Here is a 17,233-nt window from a genome sequence, read left to right as displayed (position 1 = left end):
AAGTGACAGTCTAACTCCCAGAATAGCTATGCATTCATGTTTTTGGAGTTAAAGCTTTTTCCCCAATGACCCTAAAATAAGCATGGGAAAGCAGTGTTGTAAATATAGTAATGAACTTCAAGTGAATATACTTTTTTTGATCAACCTATATTAAAGACCAGTTTAGAGCTAGGGATGTCAATTATTGTTCTTATATAACATAAGGATAAAACTTAAAATGATGATCCCTTGTTAATGAAAAACATTTGTGCTTTAAACACAGATGGCAAATCTTGCATAATAATTTTGCCCTCTCTGAGTGTGATGTATATGCACAACTGCTTTATCAGTTCTTTTTATGCAAGTATTTCCCTTAAAAAAAAAAAAAAAAAAATCTTGTAAAGAAAGGCATTTGGTACGGAAATAAGAATTTACAGCTGAGGTCTGACAATCTGTGGGACCACAGGCATACTTCTGGGACTCAGTTTCTTCAAAGGCTGATGATGATATTGTAGGTGCTTTTTATGGCATTGTGATACATACTGATAAAAAGGATTTTAATTGCTTTTATGTTTATCACAGAAATGAATATAAACTGTTCATTCTGAGCTTTCTCCACTAGCGTCAGCAGAGTCAGTGTAGATGACATAATGGTAACTGAGAACAGGACTTGGCCAACTGTATTCACTCTTTCTATTAGTTCCACCCAAGTCAAGTAAATTCAACGGTGAAGTGAATGAGGCAATAGAACTGGGCCAGAGGTACTTTGTATAGAGATTTTGTACAAAGACCGTGTTGAGCTTGATCTGGCAGAAGTATGGAGATAATGTACTTAGAAAAAAACGGGGGCAGAAATCTCAACATGCCTGAGACTGACAAAGCCCTAGTTCTGCAGAGGCACCTTGGGGAAGGGATTTAGCTGCTGGTGGCTGGACAAAGAAGATCAGTGACAGGCTGGAATCATCAGTCACCGAATGCTGGCAATGTTATAATATCTGCAATTTAAGATTAGGTGCACGATTAGATGAGTAAAGGATAAGGTGGGCTTAGAAATGGGACCTCATGAGGCTTACAGAAGACCACTAAGCTCAAAGCCAGCTGGTGCACTGGGTTCCCAAAGCTGCATAAGAGCCAGAGTCATACAAATGAGTCACACCTGCCTAAAGCCATCACGACGGAGAGTGATGAAGGGCTACCTGGCAATGGAAAGCAGTCTGGAACCTTCCACCGGGTGACAGATTTTTAATAACCTTCCACCCCTCCCCAACCTCTAGTTAGAAGACTTGTTTCTGAAAGCTGAGCCTGACTGAACAAACTTAGCAGCACTGTCAAATATAGCAGTCTTCAGAGTTTTAATGGAAAACATTATCAAAATCTGTTGGGCAGAAAATGTGCTTTTAATGAAGAGAACCTCTTTGTTAAATATTAACATACTGAAAGCATTAACATAGTGTTTAAAAGAGTAGGCTCATTCCAAACACCTTAAAACAAAAGTAACTACAACTTTCCAGAAATAGGTTTTCATTCACTCAGGAGTTTAACAGTTAAATATCTTCAAAGGTCCAAAGTTTAATGATTCAGACCCTGGAATGACTTTTTGAAACTGCCTAATTCTACTAAAATATGTAATTTATTTTTTTTAATAATAAATGGGCTCTTCTAAAATACAACTGCAACTTCCTTATAACTGTCTCCCAGGCTGCCCACAGAAGGTAGCCTGCTGCACATTCAGTCCTCGGTGTCTGTACCCAGCACAAGGCTGATGGGACTCAGTTCACCACTCCCAGCCTGACTCTTGCTCAGGGCTCAGGTCAGGAGCACTCTACAACCTGGTGAAGTATTTAAGAATGCCCTACAGATTGTAGGATATAAACGGTGCAACCTAAGTCAAAGAGTGTTCAAATCCTTAAAGCTACTCACACCTCAAGTGCTCTACCTAGAGCACTCTCTGTCTTGATGAACCAAACTCTGGTGGAGGGGAAAATTGTGTACAACTGCAGCACAGCCAAGTCAAGCCAAAGACTCTGCCGAGGTAGGTCAGTGGTTTTCCCAGCTCATGCTAAAGCTAGCCTATACAAAACATTCAAAATGTCAACTCTTTATGTACATATTGACTCTGATTTCAAAAAGGGAAATGATCTGAAATCATTTTTTGACCACAGCCAGTTTAAACATTGCAAAACTGAGATTTTCAAAGAGTTGTTTTATTTTCTGTTTGTGTTCCAGAAACTGCCAAGCACACTATTGTTCCATTCCCTCTATCAGACTGGACCTTTTCTGAACAGCTGCATCTGTTATAACTATGCAGAGGGCATTTCATCACTGATTTGAAACAGTCTAGATATTCTGGAATATAAATAGTCTAGGTGTGCCCTTAACTACCTGCAAGTACATTTAATACTAAGAACATAAAGTAAAAATATAAATAGTAAGGAAGTACATTTAATACTAAGCATCAGTGCACAGCAAAGGTCTTAAGACAAACAGCACCGATGCTGAAAAACAGGCAGTTATGGTTTTTAGCATTATATCATCAGGTTGCCTTTCTAGCATTACAATACATGTATAACTTCAGAAATAACCTTATGCTATTGCTCCCATGCACCCAATATGTAATCAGAAACTGCCATCATTTCTCACCTATTGTCTTATTTCATGGAAGGTTTTCTGGGTTCTTGTTTTGTTTTGGAAACTCCTAAAGAATGCTGAATATGTCTTACATGTTTTAACGTGTTATTCAAGTACATTTAAAAGCTAAGAGATGTGTCTCCTTTTCCTGGACCAAATAATTTCCTCTGTGTAAACATGCTTAACATTTTAAACTTTTTATACATGAAAAATAAAAATCTGGCAATCTTTTCCCCAGGATTCTCTACAGAAAATGTGAATACTTCATACTCCTTCACTGTAAAGATGAGAATTCATTCATCCTCAGAAATCTCTACCTTCCTTGCAGTTGCTGCAGAAGATAAGGTAATGACCCAAAATCTGTGAGGGGACTGCCCCATGCTGCGACTTCCAGCCTTGTAAAGGCCACACGGAAGGCTTCATCTGTCTCATTAACTTTCCCACTGTACCAACCAGGAGTTTATTGTACAGTACTTTTCTCTTTCAACTTTTACAGTTCATGTACCTCAGCAGGAGCCTGCACACAATGACCCAGGACGCCCCTTCCAGTCCCAGGTTCCTATGAGATACATGAAAGCAAATCACAAAGGCTCAAATGCAGTATTTTTAGAAACTTTGGATTAGATGAAGCACAACAATGGAACATATAAGCTCAACAACAACCTTCAATGTAATAGACAGACACAAACCATATTGTGTTGTATATAAACTATACAAACATTTCCACTTGATTTCCTAAGGAAATGAGGCTTATGCAGCCATGCCGTCTGTCTGTTCATCTGTCTCCCCCTAATAACTTTCAAACCCACTGGCACATTTCAATGCAAGTTCTCAGGAGAGAAGCAAAAGACTTGGAGATAATTATATTCCTACAGGTCTTGTGAAAATCAATCATTGCACAGAGGTAAGAGACCTAAACCAGTGCCCCAAGCGGAGGAAAATCTCCCTGAAGGCATGGAATCACTGGTTACATGTCCAATCAGTACAAATCACCGTACTTCTAGCCTTTAATCAGTATTTGTGTAGATCCACAGCAGATGCAGCAGAAGCTGCCTTGTACCTTCCTTGTAATTAAGGGAGCTGGGAAGGATGCAGGGGTCTCATGAAAGTCCCCTCAAATGTGCATGGGAGACACAGGATATGGTTCCCTAGGAAACCGGGCTTCTGATGCTCCTGGAATAGCTCCTTATATTTTTTTCACCAAATGAACCAGATAGTTTCTGATTTTAATCCCTTGGCTGTATTGAGTTCTTCCATTGGCCTCCAAGGGCTAGAAATCCAGTACCCAGTCACTCACAAACGCTTAGTCACCCTAGTGCCTGCATTTTTAATTTGAGATTGAGGAATTTATTACTGAGCTAAGGATTCCTTCAGATCTTTCAGAGATGCTTCTGGAGAGGGCATGTTCCATTCTCCTAACCTTCCAGTAATTCATTAAACCACATGAGTCCCAGCTGACACGCAAGGGTTGTTCTTTCTCACACTAAAATTAAATCTACCTAATTCTATTCTGCCAACCTTTGCTGGAGGGTGTCCTTTGGAACCAGTTCATCTTCCAGCTATCAGTTACCTTCCTTTCCCCACATTCTGCCTTCTCTTTTTATTCCCAGATCACATACACTAATCCTGCCATGTTCAGAGGTGTTCTTTGACAGCCATTAAATTCATGCTAAGTGGGAAGCAAAATGAGAAGACTCTTCTTCAAGCTATGCTGCTGACATGCATCACATGGAAAAGTTTTGTGAAGGTGGCTGACTTCATCATCCCACGGAGCTTTCTAAATCCTGTCACTGGGCTTGAAAAAGTGAAATAAAAAATAAAAAATAAAATAAAATAAAACAAAATAAAACAAAATAAAACAAAACCTCTGGGTGCAAGAAAAATCACCCCGAACAAACTAACCTGCTGAAAATCATCTGACAAGGTTTCCAAGCCGCTAGGACAGTCAAATTGAGCAAGTAGTGCAGCAACCTGAGAATGGAGCAGAAAGAAAGGAAAGCATTAATCCAAATGTACCTTAAAGTACAACTCTCACAGATCCAGCAAGGCCTGTCCTCATCATTTAACAGCTATTAAGTACTTGTACACAGGGAAGGACAGATTCATTGCATGTGAGATAAACAGAATGCTGATGCCAAGTTGGGGAGTCTTTTAAAAGTCAGGTCAATACAGTCAATAAATTAAAGACCGCAATGCTTTGCACACTTGGGATGGGAAGCTTCCTCCCTTTCCAAGTTATCTGATCCTTCTTTTGAGGAATTACAGTACATATGAAGGATTTCTAGACTGTGATTTTGAAAAAGGTTGACACTTGCGTTTTTTGCTGAAAGTGAGTTACTTGCTGGGGATGCAGTTATATTTTTAAAGGATTCACCAGTAGACTATTTTAGTAACTGTTTAACCATTCTGCCAATACAGCATTCCTTTCAAGAATTAATGAATGAATAATGATTATAAAATAGTGTTTTTTAGGAAGAAACAAACAAAAATGAAACTGCTATCACGGCATCTGAACATACAACATGTTATTCTCTAAACCCAGTATTGTAACTCAGGTGGGCACTGTTGCTGAATTCAGTCTGTTATTTACATGAGTGTGAATTGTGAGAATTGGACTTTTTTTCTTCCTAATGAGTTATTGATTTTAGCAAAATCACTCCAGGCAGAAAATCCATACATTAACAGGCTGGCTTTATTCACCAAGATGTGTTATTTTATAGCACTACTGAGAAAATCCAATGCATAAAGTCCTTTCGGCTACTCTAGCCAAGACAGATTGATGTGCCTCTTAGACAGAGATCAACGCTTTACAGGTACTGATCAATAAGAAAATACCTAAGAGACTCCTCCCTCAGAGAGGTTAAGAAATTCACAAGTCTTCAGTATGACAGAGACCTGAGATTTGGAACTGGGGAGTGAAGGAGAGATTCCATTTATAGTACACAGAACTTCAAGAGATTTCCAGCTGATTTCCTTGTTTAAGAAATTCCAGTTCTTGAAAACCAAAAGCATGTGAGAACGTAAAGAAATATACTTTTAAACTCAACAGGATGTTAAAGCGGATGTGTTTTTGAAGAGAGAAACAAAAAAAAAAAAAAAAAAAAAAAGCAGCAAGATGCCAGAAAATAGAAATCCCTTAAAATAGTTCAAGAACAAAAGCTTTCTATCCAGTTCAGGAAAGCATCCTTGTTAAGAAAAGGTGTTTATGCACACAATTACATGTTGCCCAACAGTAGGATGTATTTTAGTATGCATTTGAGTGTTCTCAGGGCCTGGATTGTCAGTCTTCTACAGAACGAAAGTGTTCAAATACATTTAGATCATCTCCCTCAACTGAAGAAACACACTGGTAACAAAGCTCAAAAGGTTTTTTTAGGAAGATTTTTTTTAAATACCCTCCTCCCCCAAAAAAGTATCAAATTCCTACTTCAACCATTTCAGGTGTTAAAGGTACTCACTTCCTTGTGGCTTGCTAACTGACAAATATTTCCGAGTTAAACATTGATTTTCCTTTGCCTCCTTTCATTCCTGTCTCGAGCAATCTCTTGGATTATAGGATTACAAATGGAGCACATACATATAGCACCTATTTCAGGTTTCATGAACATCAGAATCATTAGATCTTTATGTGGTAAACCACCTATGGCCCAGTCAGACTGTATCTTTAGAGTGTACTATAGCTTTGAAACCGAAGTAGTTAAAGTTAGCAGAGGTATGATCTGGCCCACTATCTGGCAGGAAATAGTTTTGCAGAGATAACTGAGTGGAATTCTATGGCATGCAAAATACATATGGCCATATTAGATAGTCTTGAGTTTCCTCCTGACCTAAAATCCATTAATTTAGTTATGTTTCCTTGGTAAATGAAAGAGTAACTTTTGACAAGATGCAGATATATTTGCATCTTCACTACATTTCTTCTGTACCTCTTGAACTCAACATTGTCCCAGTTTTGGACTAACTTCACTGTGATTTTACTGCCTTCTGTTTATGAAAGTACTCACAAAAATGAATAAAATAAGCACAGCATCCTATGAAAAACATTAAAAAAGTAAAATGTCAGCAGATTAGACAAGGCCCAGAACAAAAACCTTCTGAATTTTGGGTCTGCTTTGTAACTTGCTCCCAAGAGACAAGTTATTTGCTTCATTTTTCTGCCTCATTCTTTTTCTTAAAACTAAGAGAAAAGCTGCCTGCTTGCTTTTCTCTCAAGCATATTGTAAAAATTAATTGATTTTTGTTCTTGCTTGGTTTATTCAGTTTACTCAAATTTAACAAGGCCCTCATCCAGCAAAGCTGGATGTCTCCACAGACAATTGTACAGCCTTCTGTAGAAGCAGAACATCTTGAAAGTGACTTTCAAAACTGTGATTTTTCCTATTGCTTTCTGTGCACTCACTGAAGTTTACTCATACATTTGGGAACTCCTGTTAAAATGGATTTCCCTTTCTACACATGCAGCAAGATGATCTCTAAGAGGAAGCCTGACACCCAGCTTGGCTTCTCTGCACCCAGTGGAAACTGGACCAATGAAAGCAGGGAAGATGAAAAGGTTGTTAGAGAGAGATGTAAGGGAGATGAATGGAGCTTTTGTGTTATGAAAAGAGAAATGATATAGAAGGACAAAATAAAAGGTTTAGATTCTACTCCTTTTTTTTTTTTTTTTTTTTCAGGTTTAGGCAGCAGTCACATATCCTGGTTTCTAAGAATCAAAGCAAAAAAGAGCACAGTGGTTCTACACCATCAGGGGCATGTATATCCCAGAGTAAAAGTGCCTAAATGGCAGATTTAAAGCTTAGGGAAACTGTACCTTGAAGAGGCTCTGATACACATCAGTCACACTCTCACTGGCAAACCAGGCTCCAGCATTAAGTGATGTTGCCATTAAGAGTGAAGAACGCTGTTGGTAAGGCAGACTACTGTCAGGCCCATTTATTTGGACCAGCTTCTAAGTACCATAAAATACTAGACATAAAGTGAATAAAGGCAATATACTGTGCAGGAAACAGAAGAATTTAAATACTTCTACCAAAATCAAAGCCCTTCCAAATGACAGAGTAGAGATAAAGAAAGTTTAAGCAGTAGGTTTTCTTTCTAGCCAACAAGAAAATGGTCTCCTTTCAGGTAACAGCTGACTCTGAAGCCACAGGTGATTTATATAGCTTAGTTAACTCAGGCAGTAGAGGCACGCTATTAAATATAAAGGAGTACTACAATGTAAAACAGTACAGAAAAATAAAATGATGAAAATATTCTATTACTAATTGATAGCTAAAAATACATGGTGATATGAGAGGGTCAAGAAGATATTAAGATAATATTAAGATATTATAGTGTCACTGGAGAGAAACAGAGAGAGATTGTTAACAGATGAAAGAATAACGCAACTACAACTTGTGAAGAAAAGGAAACCACTCTACCCAAGCTGAAACTCAGGGAGCTGGGATAGTTCTGGCAGATACGAAAGACTGCGTACGGAAAATGAGACCTGTGGCAACAGTATCGGAGTCCACAAAAACAAGACATAGTTTGTGAATAAGTGAAGCCAAGACATCATCTAGTATTTGGAAAAAGATACTGGAACTGCAATGGCTCACATCATTTTGGCATCTGCAAACTCTTGAACAGAGGTACTGGAGAAAGAACAGTGCAAAGTCAATGGCCACTGCATGACAAGGTCAGAAATAGTTGTAGGACATTAGATAAGGCTGCAGAGGATCAACTGACTGCTGAGAACATGGATTGTTTAGCTCAGGCTGAACACAAATGGGTAAGACAGTTAGATCCCAGAAACAGAAAAAAAATTAGTGCTACCTTGTCAATATTAGTGAAAATTACTGAAAACAAACAACAAACAAGAAAAACTCATTTTATTAATATCGAAGTGTAAACTAAACATTGAGGTAGGTAAACTAATGAAATGTATTATGTAGCAGTACCAAGAGAAAGCATCTGCTATGGTAAAAACATGTTCCTGGGTCATCCTTGGAGTGGACATTGGCAGCAAGTTTATGGGACAGAAACAAATAAAGACATTGATGTAAATTCTCAGGGCCAAGCAACATCTCAAAGTACGCAAAACTCAGACAGCCCAACTATGTGGTAGTTCACACTCCTGGGAAAGTGTCCCTGGAAGCTACTAGGACATTAGAATAAGATTATTGTTTGAGAATAAGCAGAAGAACCAAGAGGCAGTTCAATCACTAATTCAGACTAAGGGAAAGTTCAGAAAATTATGCTGAGGAGAAAGAAAACATTTGGTCCTACATTTACAAAATCCTCTTCAGATGGACCCAGTGTCCCCCATCCTGAAGACTATTACAGAAAAGAGCTACCAACATGCTTGAAGAGCAAGGCTGGGCATCAGAAGCAACACAGCCATAACAGCAAAGGTCCCAAATGTAGTTCCCATATTTCTCTGCCAGCACATGTAGGTGTATCACTGGCTACCCTTCAGGTCTCTAAGCTGGTGTTTAAAACATGGATTACCCCAAAAAACACAGGAGATTGGATGGTGTTTTAGGCTGAGCAAAGAGGCAGCTCGGCCATGCAGATATGAGGGGAATATCCTCATACCATTGCTTTTTACATTGCTCTCAGGGAAGACAGTCCTCTGCCAAAACTTGCACAGTTGTACCTATATCAAGTTTGTGATGAATGAGGTAAGGCTCTGCTCACTCTGATGTAGTCTGAAATAAATGGGATGTACAAGTGATCAGATTAAAGAAGTGGGTCAGATCTTCTGCTGGCGCCGCTCCACTGACGTCAGTAGAACTAAGCTGATTTACACCAGCTGAGTATCTGGCCTGGAGATCTCAATGTATTTAGACAAAATAAATGAAAATGCACCAAAAAAGCTCCCCTTGGAAAATTCCAAGCCCAAATGTTTCATTCATAAACAGAGTAAATAAATGACAAGAAAGTAGTTACTGTAGACATCACTTGTCACAAGTCAGCAATGAAAAGAATAAAGGTCGGGCCACCCAAAATCTTTAATTGCCCCTTTCACTCCTGAGTGAGAAAGAAAATGATACTTCAGCACAAAATCACCTTAACTCTGACCTAAAATAAATATCTTAGCAGTAGCTGTTGGCAAAATGAGCAGTTACTATCCTTTGCTTCATGAAACATTAACTGCAATCCACATCAAGCAATTAAGGCTACAAATAAAGTTTAGCTTCTGCCCAGAACCATGGCAAACCCTCACTGCTGAAGCAAAGCAGTATTGGTGGCCTATAAATGGAAACACGAATTCTTTCAGAAACAAACCTACATGCATAGATCAACTTTCAGGTATGCCTCAGACTTATGTTCACACACCCACATCCTTATCCTAATTCTAATACAATTTCCTTTGGAAAATGTCTTCATAATTGCTATTCTTCTAAACAATACTTTGAAAATATTACGGCCAGTCAGAATGTATGCATTGTAATACCTGGTAACTGTGTGCTTGATGAGGAAATATTTAGCTGTTGATAGTGTAAAGCAACCATAAGAAATGGAAAATCAGGCTTATCATAATAAGAGCATAAATCACACACATTTTTTTGCATCTAGGAAAAATACGCCATATCCTTAAATTGTTGGAAATCAACATTGTCCTGCAGCAATTACAGAGCTTTTGCCACACACACCAAGTAAGGATTTGCCTTGGGGCATTTATCAAACCAATATGTGTATGTATGTATATATATATATATTCTCAAATATTTAAGGGTAGCGAGGAGGCAAGTTTAGATAGGTTTATTTTCATTTCAAAAGTCCATCAGAAATTGTACGTTCAAGAAAAAGCCAAATTGTCTTGCCAGACATGGAGATTTAGCGTGGGATCTCCCAAATCTCTACTGCTTGTATTTGCCACAATAAACACTGGTGTGAGTGTTTTATACATACACAAAAACTGTGAAGTAATTACGTTTGTTTATATTTACATTGTTGACTTTTTTTCCCCACAGAAAAATAACTATTTTCCACCCCCTTGTTTCAGCCACAGGTTTGAGGTCTTACAGATTCCAGCTTTCTGCTGTCTTTGGGACCCAGTCTACACCTGTTTTTCCTAAAGAGAGAGTTACCAAGGCTGCAACCATGTGAAGGCTGACTTGCTCATCTAAGCTTTTGCCTTTGTGTGCAATTATCAGAGGCTTCTTTTCTGGTGTGTGTGTGCTAGAAACATGCCTCTCCTAGTATCTACCCTGGGTAGCTGTATACACCGTAAGTATTCAACTTTTGCTGCCAGCATTCCTAAAAATACTACAGCTAAGCACAAAATTTGACCTATAGCACAGCGGAGGAAAAGTTCAAACACAAAATGAGATATCCATCCCGCAATCTGAATTCCAATAAGCAATTTCCTTTTCCCCGTGTACCACAGATTCTCATCAGATAGGCAATAACAGTGAGAAACCTTGCCAGTTTTTATTTTATTTTTTTTTTTTATAACCCATAAAAGTTCTTCAAGCAGTTGTACAGATTTCAGGCTTTCCTTTGATCGGTCTTTGCAACAATGACTCCGGCCCTTTGCCTAGGTATGATTCCTCAATCCCAATACATACAATGGAAATGCGCTCGCCCACAGAAAGCCTTCTCATTAAAGCTCTAATCTGTTCCACTACATTCTTGCAAGACAGAATTATCCAGCTTTAAAGCATGCCTCAATAGTGAGCCGTAATAAGACTGATAGAAACAGCTTAAGTAATTGGATTGCTATATGGTATTGAATGTCTGACAACAAAAGATATCAATCTCTATTCTACTACTGAATCTTTGTTCCAGCAATGAATTCATTTAGTAATGCACTTGGAGGCTTGCAGTCCCTTCAAGAGAAATAACAGACTGTGGACACAAAAGCAGGGCCATCTGATGAGCACAGAGAAAGCAACTGTGCCATTCCAAGAAGTTAATTACAGTGAACAAAGGCACAAGACTATGACTTGTTGACCATTACCATAATCACATTACTATAGTCTTCTTTTATTCCCAGCAGCAGAGGGTCTATTCTTTCTTTCCATTTGGCATCATATTTGTGTTTTGTCACCTGAAATGTGTTGTAGAACAGACCTCCCTCTACAGAGAGCTGGAAATGTCACACTTCTGCTTCCGTGCTCTTCCTCTGACAATTCATTCTCTCAGGGCTGATTTACAAACACTCTAAGTAGACTTTTTTTAACTTTGAACAAAGACAACAGTTCCCAACATTTTCTGCGAAGATTTGTAAGAATGGTTGCCTGTGAAGCTTGTGCTTATGACATATGACACTTCTGTGATTTATGTACATTATTGTAACTCAGACACGATAGAAGGGCTTGTGACACACTGTTTATACCCACAACCACTTTTGGAGCTAAACAGGTCTCATACTTGCATATATTTAGCTGTATTTTAAATCCTTATGGTTACTTCTGATTTATTACACAGTAAAGTGGCTTCTGGCCCCTTCTAATAACATGCGACAAATATTTTGCTTCAGACAAAAGCAAGTTCTAAGATCTCTAAAATGGATGAGTCACTGGAAATAGCACTGGGACCCTGTGTTTTTGTATCTATTAGACATGGTAGTGTACCAAGGAGCAGGATACCAAGAATTGAGGGAGCTGGGTGGCATCTGTGTCTGAGAAAACCCTCGGTTTTGATTCCATATGCCAGGCGACACATTTATAACTGGTGCACACCAGCCTAGTGCAAAGTCAATATATCTGGTTCCAATAACCCCACACATTTCATACAAAATATAACCAAAATAAAATGTAGCTAGATCTCTTCTTCAAAGCAACTTGGCACAGTGAATTAATTCCCAGCCACTTAGAATTATTCAAATGGTGCTGAGCCAAAAGCTGTATGAATTTATTTTTTTTAACACTACAATCAGTTTGAATAGGGTAGCGAGTGCTTCCCAGTTTGGAGATAAATGGGGTTGGTTGCAGGGGAAAAGGCAAAAGCAGTGTCTGTTCCTCCAGGAAAGCTCCAGAAACAAGTACTCCATGTGCTCTTCAAGAAAAGGGAGAAATGATCAAAAACATGGGAGAATATCGAGATCACCAGGTCTCTCTGGGGGTTCAACCAGGGGCCAGGAAGAATACAGGTAAGCAGCAGCGACAATCCTATCTCCTGCCTACAATCCATCCAGGATTCATCATTTTTATATAAATGGCCCAATATCTTTGCCATTTAATTTAACAAAAAGATTATAAACTAGCTGAACAAGGATCTGCCTTTTAACCAGCCAGTATCCAGAGAACTGCCATAGAAGCAACCGAATTGCCCAGTCCTAACTCAACCATGAAGCCTCAAAAAGAAGTTCTAGTCTGCTAAGTCCTACCTTGCCCATGGATGGTGACAGATTGCCTCAGTGGCTATCACAGCCCACATCCTGCCTCCATAGGGAGCCTTCTCTGTCACAGTGCAGCTCCCACATCAAGGCTGGGGAGTTTTGGAGAAGCGTGACTCTCCAGCCACAGCTGACCAGTGTAATTTCTACTTTGCTAGAACCCATCTCACCCAAACTGATCCTTTTCACACCCCAAAAAATCCCTTGTTGACCAGCCAAGCCCCAAAAAACCCCTAGCAAAGCGGGGCATGCTATTGAATGAGAAAATCACTGGAGCCAACCAACGGAGCCCTGGGGAGCTGACTGGATGACCACAGGGCAGCCCAATAAAAATCACCGGCCATTGCCTGGAATCGCTCTCTGCGGGACAGCCTGACACACCACAGCACATTTCCTGTCATACCCAGCCCATCTTCCAGCAACAGCCCATCAATGCCAAGAAGTAAAAATATCCATCTGCCATGGAGTGGTTCTCCTCTCCAGAAGGGCAACACACACGGGAATGCTGGTCACAATATCCCAGTGTTCAGATGTGGAAACTGAAGCAGCAAAGAGAAGTGTGGGGTGCTAGTCAGCTACACCTGGTGTGGACTGTGGGGTCGGGGCTCGCCAGGCCTCTCCTCTTTCAGCTGTGAATTCAGTAATCCCCCAAACCCTTTAATTTGAATTGTGACAGCTTCTCAATCCACTCTTGATTTTTTAATAGTATCGCTGCTGGTTTGGAAACGCTAAGCAGTATAGGCACTTCCCCACGTAGAGTAATGATTAAAATCAGCAGTGCTTTAGGCTCTCTTGATACTTGCTGCAGATTTATTCCTTAAACAAGAGACTGATTTATTTCAACAATTATCTTCAGACGGACTAAATTATGTGCTTTCAGGGCTCTTACTCACCACAAAATTAAGAACACTGGGTGCCAGCCATGGAAGCCCCATGATCCTTTGAGACTCGGCACTGACAGAGACTCATCCTGACCCAGGAGAAAGAACTGTCTCTTTCCCATGGCCACAAAATGCCATCCCTGACCTTCTGCTTGGCTCCACCATTTGCACAAATCCTTTGGCTTCCCCCTGCTTGACCTCCGGCAAGTTGCAGTGGACATATAAGGCACATGGCTCCCCGGGACATCACTGGGCATGCTCTGGGCCGATGTCAGGACGGAAGAGTTAGGCTCTGAAAGGACTGACTGATTGCAAGCCAGATGCCCCACAGCAATCACATTTCCTAAGAGGATCTGTATTAAAATGTTCTATAAGACCAAAGATTTTTCAAGGAAAAATCTCTCTTTCAGTGAGAGCAGGAAGACTTGATCAGGAACACTGAAAGCTTTTTTTTTTTTTTTAATTTTAAGTATAAAATCTAAGAAAGTGATTCCCGCATCTTAGGAGGGAGGACCTTAGCTTCAGCTGGCAATCTAGGAGCACATTTACTATCATGTAAGGCTACTTTTAGGCTTTGATGAATCAGGCTTTAAGTACAGAGGTTGGCAAGCTGTCAGTGAATTCTTGCTGATAAAAAATCTCTTCACCTCCAGGAGCCTCAAATCCAAACTAAAATAAAGAGGCTGTTGCATCAAGCAAAGTTTTGGAAGAGTGACTCATGCCTTTCCCCCATCACCAAAAACCAGATCTCTGTTTCATACAGAAGAACCCTCAAATGTTGATTCTCCTTTTCCCTTCCCACTCCATTATTTCTATTTCCCTTGATTTCAGCTTTTGCTGCCTTTATGGTTTTACAGCTTTAACTCAGTAAACAAAAGCCGGTTGTTCTGTGTGTACTGGACTTGTTCCTGTTCTTTTCACCACAGACCAAGATCACTTGAAATGAACCATTCACACTGCCTAATGCTCAGTGTCAGCAGCAAGATACTCTGAAATCTGGAGTGTGCAAGCCTTCCTAAAACACACACTCCAGAATTAAAGATACCCCGATGTACAAGAAGCATTCAAATTGTAATGTGATCATCCTGTAGAAGACCACAGGCCCTGAAACAACAGATTTTCGGTACCGCCGTGCTATGAGTCACTATCAATATACCTCCAGCAGCAATAGGAATGCTTATGCGCAGGCTGAAAAGTCAAGTTCAGTGCTGCAGCTCTCCTGTAATTTAAATACCTTTATTTTCACTCAGCTCTAATTATTAAGTAGTAGCAGTATCATATGCCAACTGGCTCTGCCAAGCCATGGCTTTCTTAGCAAGAGAATTCATTGTACTTCTACATTGATAGTACAAAATCTAAAAAATGAGAGCCTTGGGATGAGATAAGTGTTGTAAAATCTCATCTAGACATTTGTTTATAATATATGGGCATTTAGTATAATTTTTATTACTGTCCTATTACAATAGTGTCACTATATAAGTTCCATGTGGATCTACAGGAAGAAGACAAGAGAGCAGAAACAAGAGGGATCCAGGGATGGCTAAGTGAAATGCTTAGAAGCTTAAAGAAGTATCTGGAAAAAATAGGTTGAAAACACCAGGATTATCTATGGTAAATGTAAATGAGTTGAGAGTTACATAACAGATCAAACATACAGAAAGTGAGTCATGTCCTTTTCAGCCTCTCTCATAACAAAAGACAAAAGTCCTGCCAATGAAGTAGACAGATAACAGTTGAAACTGATTTACGAAAAGCCTCAATATGAACAACTGATCTGTGGAACTCTCTGCCAGAAGAATAACAGGGAAACAAAAACTGCTGCATTTAAAAATGAAGCAGTGTTTTTGATTGAGAATATTGTAAGTTATTTTTGACAAGATGTAACTAAATGGCCCCATGACTTTGATCCAAACTACTAAACAAAGGCTCAGGATATTTTGTTTCCTTTAGGCAAACAATAATTGCTTTCTAATTTCTTTGCTCCTTGTAGTGACCAGTACTGACAAATGGTATCACTCTGGCTATCTTATCGAGTCTGACTGTGTTTGTGCTTCTCTATTGCTTTCCTTCTTATGTAACTGACTTCTCTATAATACAGTGATATTAATAGCATTTTCCTTTTTTAAAAACAGTCCCTTTCCAGCTCAGAGTTGTTAGAAATCTCTTACATGCAAGACCTTCATTGTGAAAGAGCTACTTATATGAAAATTATTCTGATTATAGCTTTTGGTTGACAAAAAGCCAATGACTATTTTGAGTGAGAATACAATTCCTTTGCTAACATACGTAACAGCTACTGTGAAGAAACTACATTGTACTAGAAGGAATGGATGTATTAATAGTTATGCAAAAGCAGCTGTTTCTAATGTTTAAGAACCTTTTTTGCAGGCTTTTGATCTTCTGGAAGTTTGGGGGCATTTTTTTTTATTTATTTAAAAAAAAAATAAATTACAGACTAATCAGTTTTAACAGTGGTAAAAGTTATCAAGTATTTAATCATGTTTTAGAAAGCTGCGCCTTAATGAAAAATGTGTAAAATAAAAATCCCACAGGTCCTTTTAGGTCCGTTTTCAAACTATGTTTATCGACACTGGTGGAGTCATCAGAATGAAAGACTGGCCTTGTAGTCAGTCCATGAGAGACATGGCAAGGTATTTCAGCAAAAGAACCACAAACAATTGATGTCTTCAGTTTCATGTTAAAGGATATATTTCATTTCCTGACTGGGTTGTTTTTTTGAAAGATTTGAGCTAAGTGCTTCTTCCTAAGCTGGCTTTCTTATGCATTTTAAGTCACTGTATTCCTCTATGCCCTTGTTCCATCCCAACTACTTAAACTCAGTTATATGGACTAGAGATTGTCTCTTGGTTAATATAGTTAATCTCTGATACCAATTACCAACCCCATAATCATCTAGCACAACCCCCACACTGGAAATTGTCTGACTGGAGTTAGTTTTTCACTCTTCATCTCTGCACAAGGCCTTCACCGAGCAATTTGTTGTCCTTAAAAAAAAATCCACCTGTGTGACTTGCCATATATCTCAGGTTAGCAAAATATGTGGGACAGTATAAGAACTGCTGGACTCAATGAGGGATGTTCTAGTGGCTTTGAAATGCTCTGTATCAAATTGCTCAGACAAACAGTTTGATTTAGGGCTGGTCTACTCTGTGTCTTCCATCAAGGTCTCTTCAGCCTGGAGTGGCTGAAGTAACCTACCCATGTGGTGAAGTTACAGAAGAGTCACCTCCCCTTCCAAAGTGCAGGAGTCCAATATAAACAGAAAGAGATGCATTTTCCACACAAATTTTGAGACAGACACAGCCCTTCCTTCCCCAGGGTAAGCTGTGTGCAGCGTATCACTTCATTGGAGTATTGCCCCCTGTCAGGTTCAGCTGCCCCAAAAAATCATGCAAGG

At 39.3% G+C, this 17,233-nt stretch overlaps 1 long non-coding RNA gene across 1 annotated transcript; it reads left to right on the top strand.

The window, feature by feature from the left end:
• Positions 1 to 9,800: 9,800 nt before the first annotated feature.
• LOC137852953 (uncharacterized) lies at positions 9,801 to 16,223 on the top strand. The gene is made up of 3 exons (XR_011094089.1): positions 9,801 to 9,900; positions 10,598 to 10,821; positions 12,564 to 16,223. It is a non-coding gene; the product is annotated as an uncharacterized lncRNA (long non-coding RNA).
• Positions 16,224 to 17,233: the final 1,010 nt, after the last annotated feature.

Source organism: Anas acuta, chromosome 3 (assembly GCF_963932015.1).
Source record: "Anas acuta chromosome 3, bAnaAcu1.1, whole genome shotgun sequence".
NCBI lineage: Eukaryota > Metazoa > Chordata > Aves > Anseriformes > Anatidae > Anas > Anas acuta.
The sequence above is the reverse complement of the archived record's forward strand: the minus strand, read 5'-3'. Positions and strand labels throughout refer to the sequence as shown.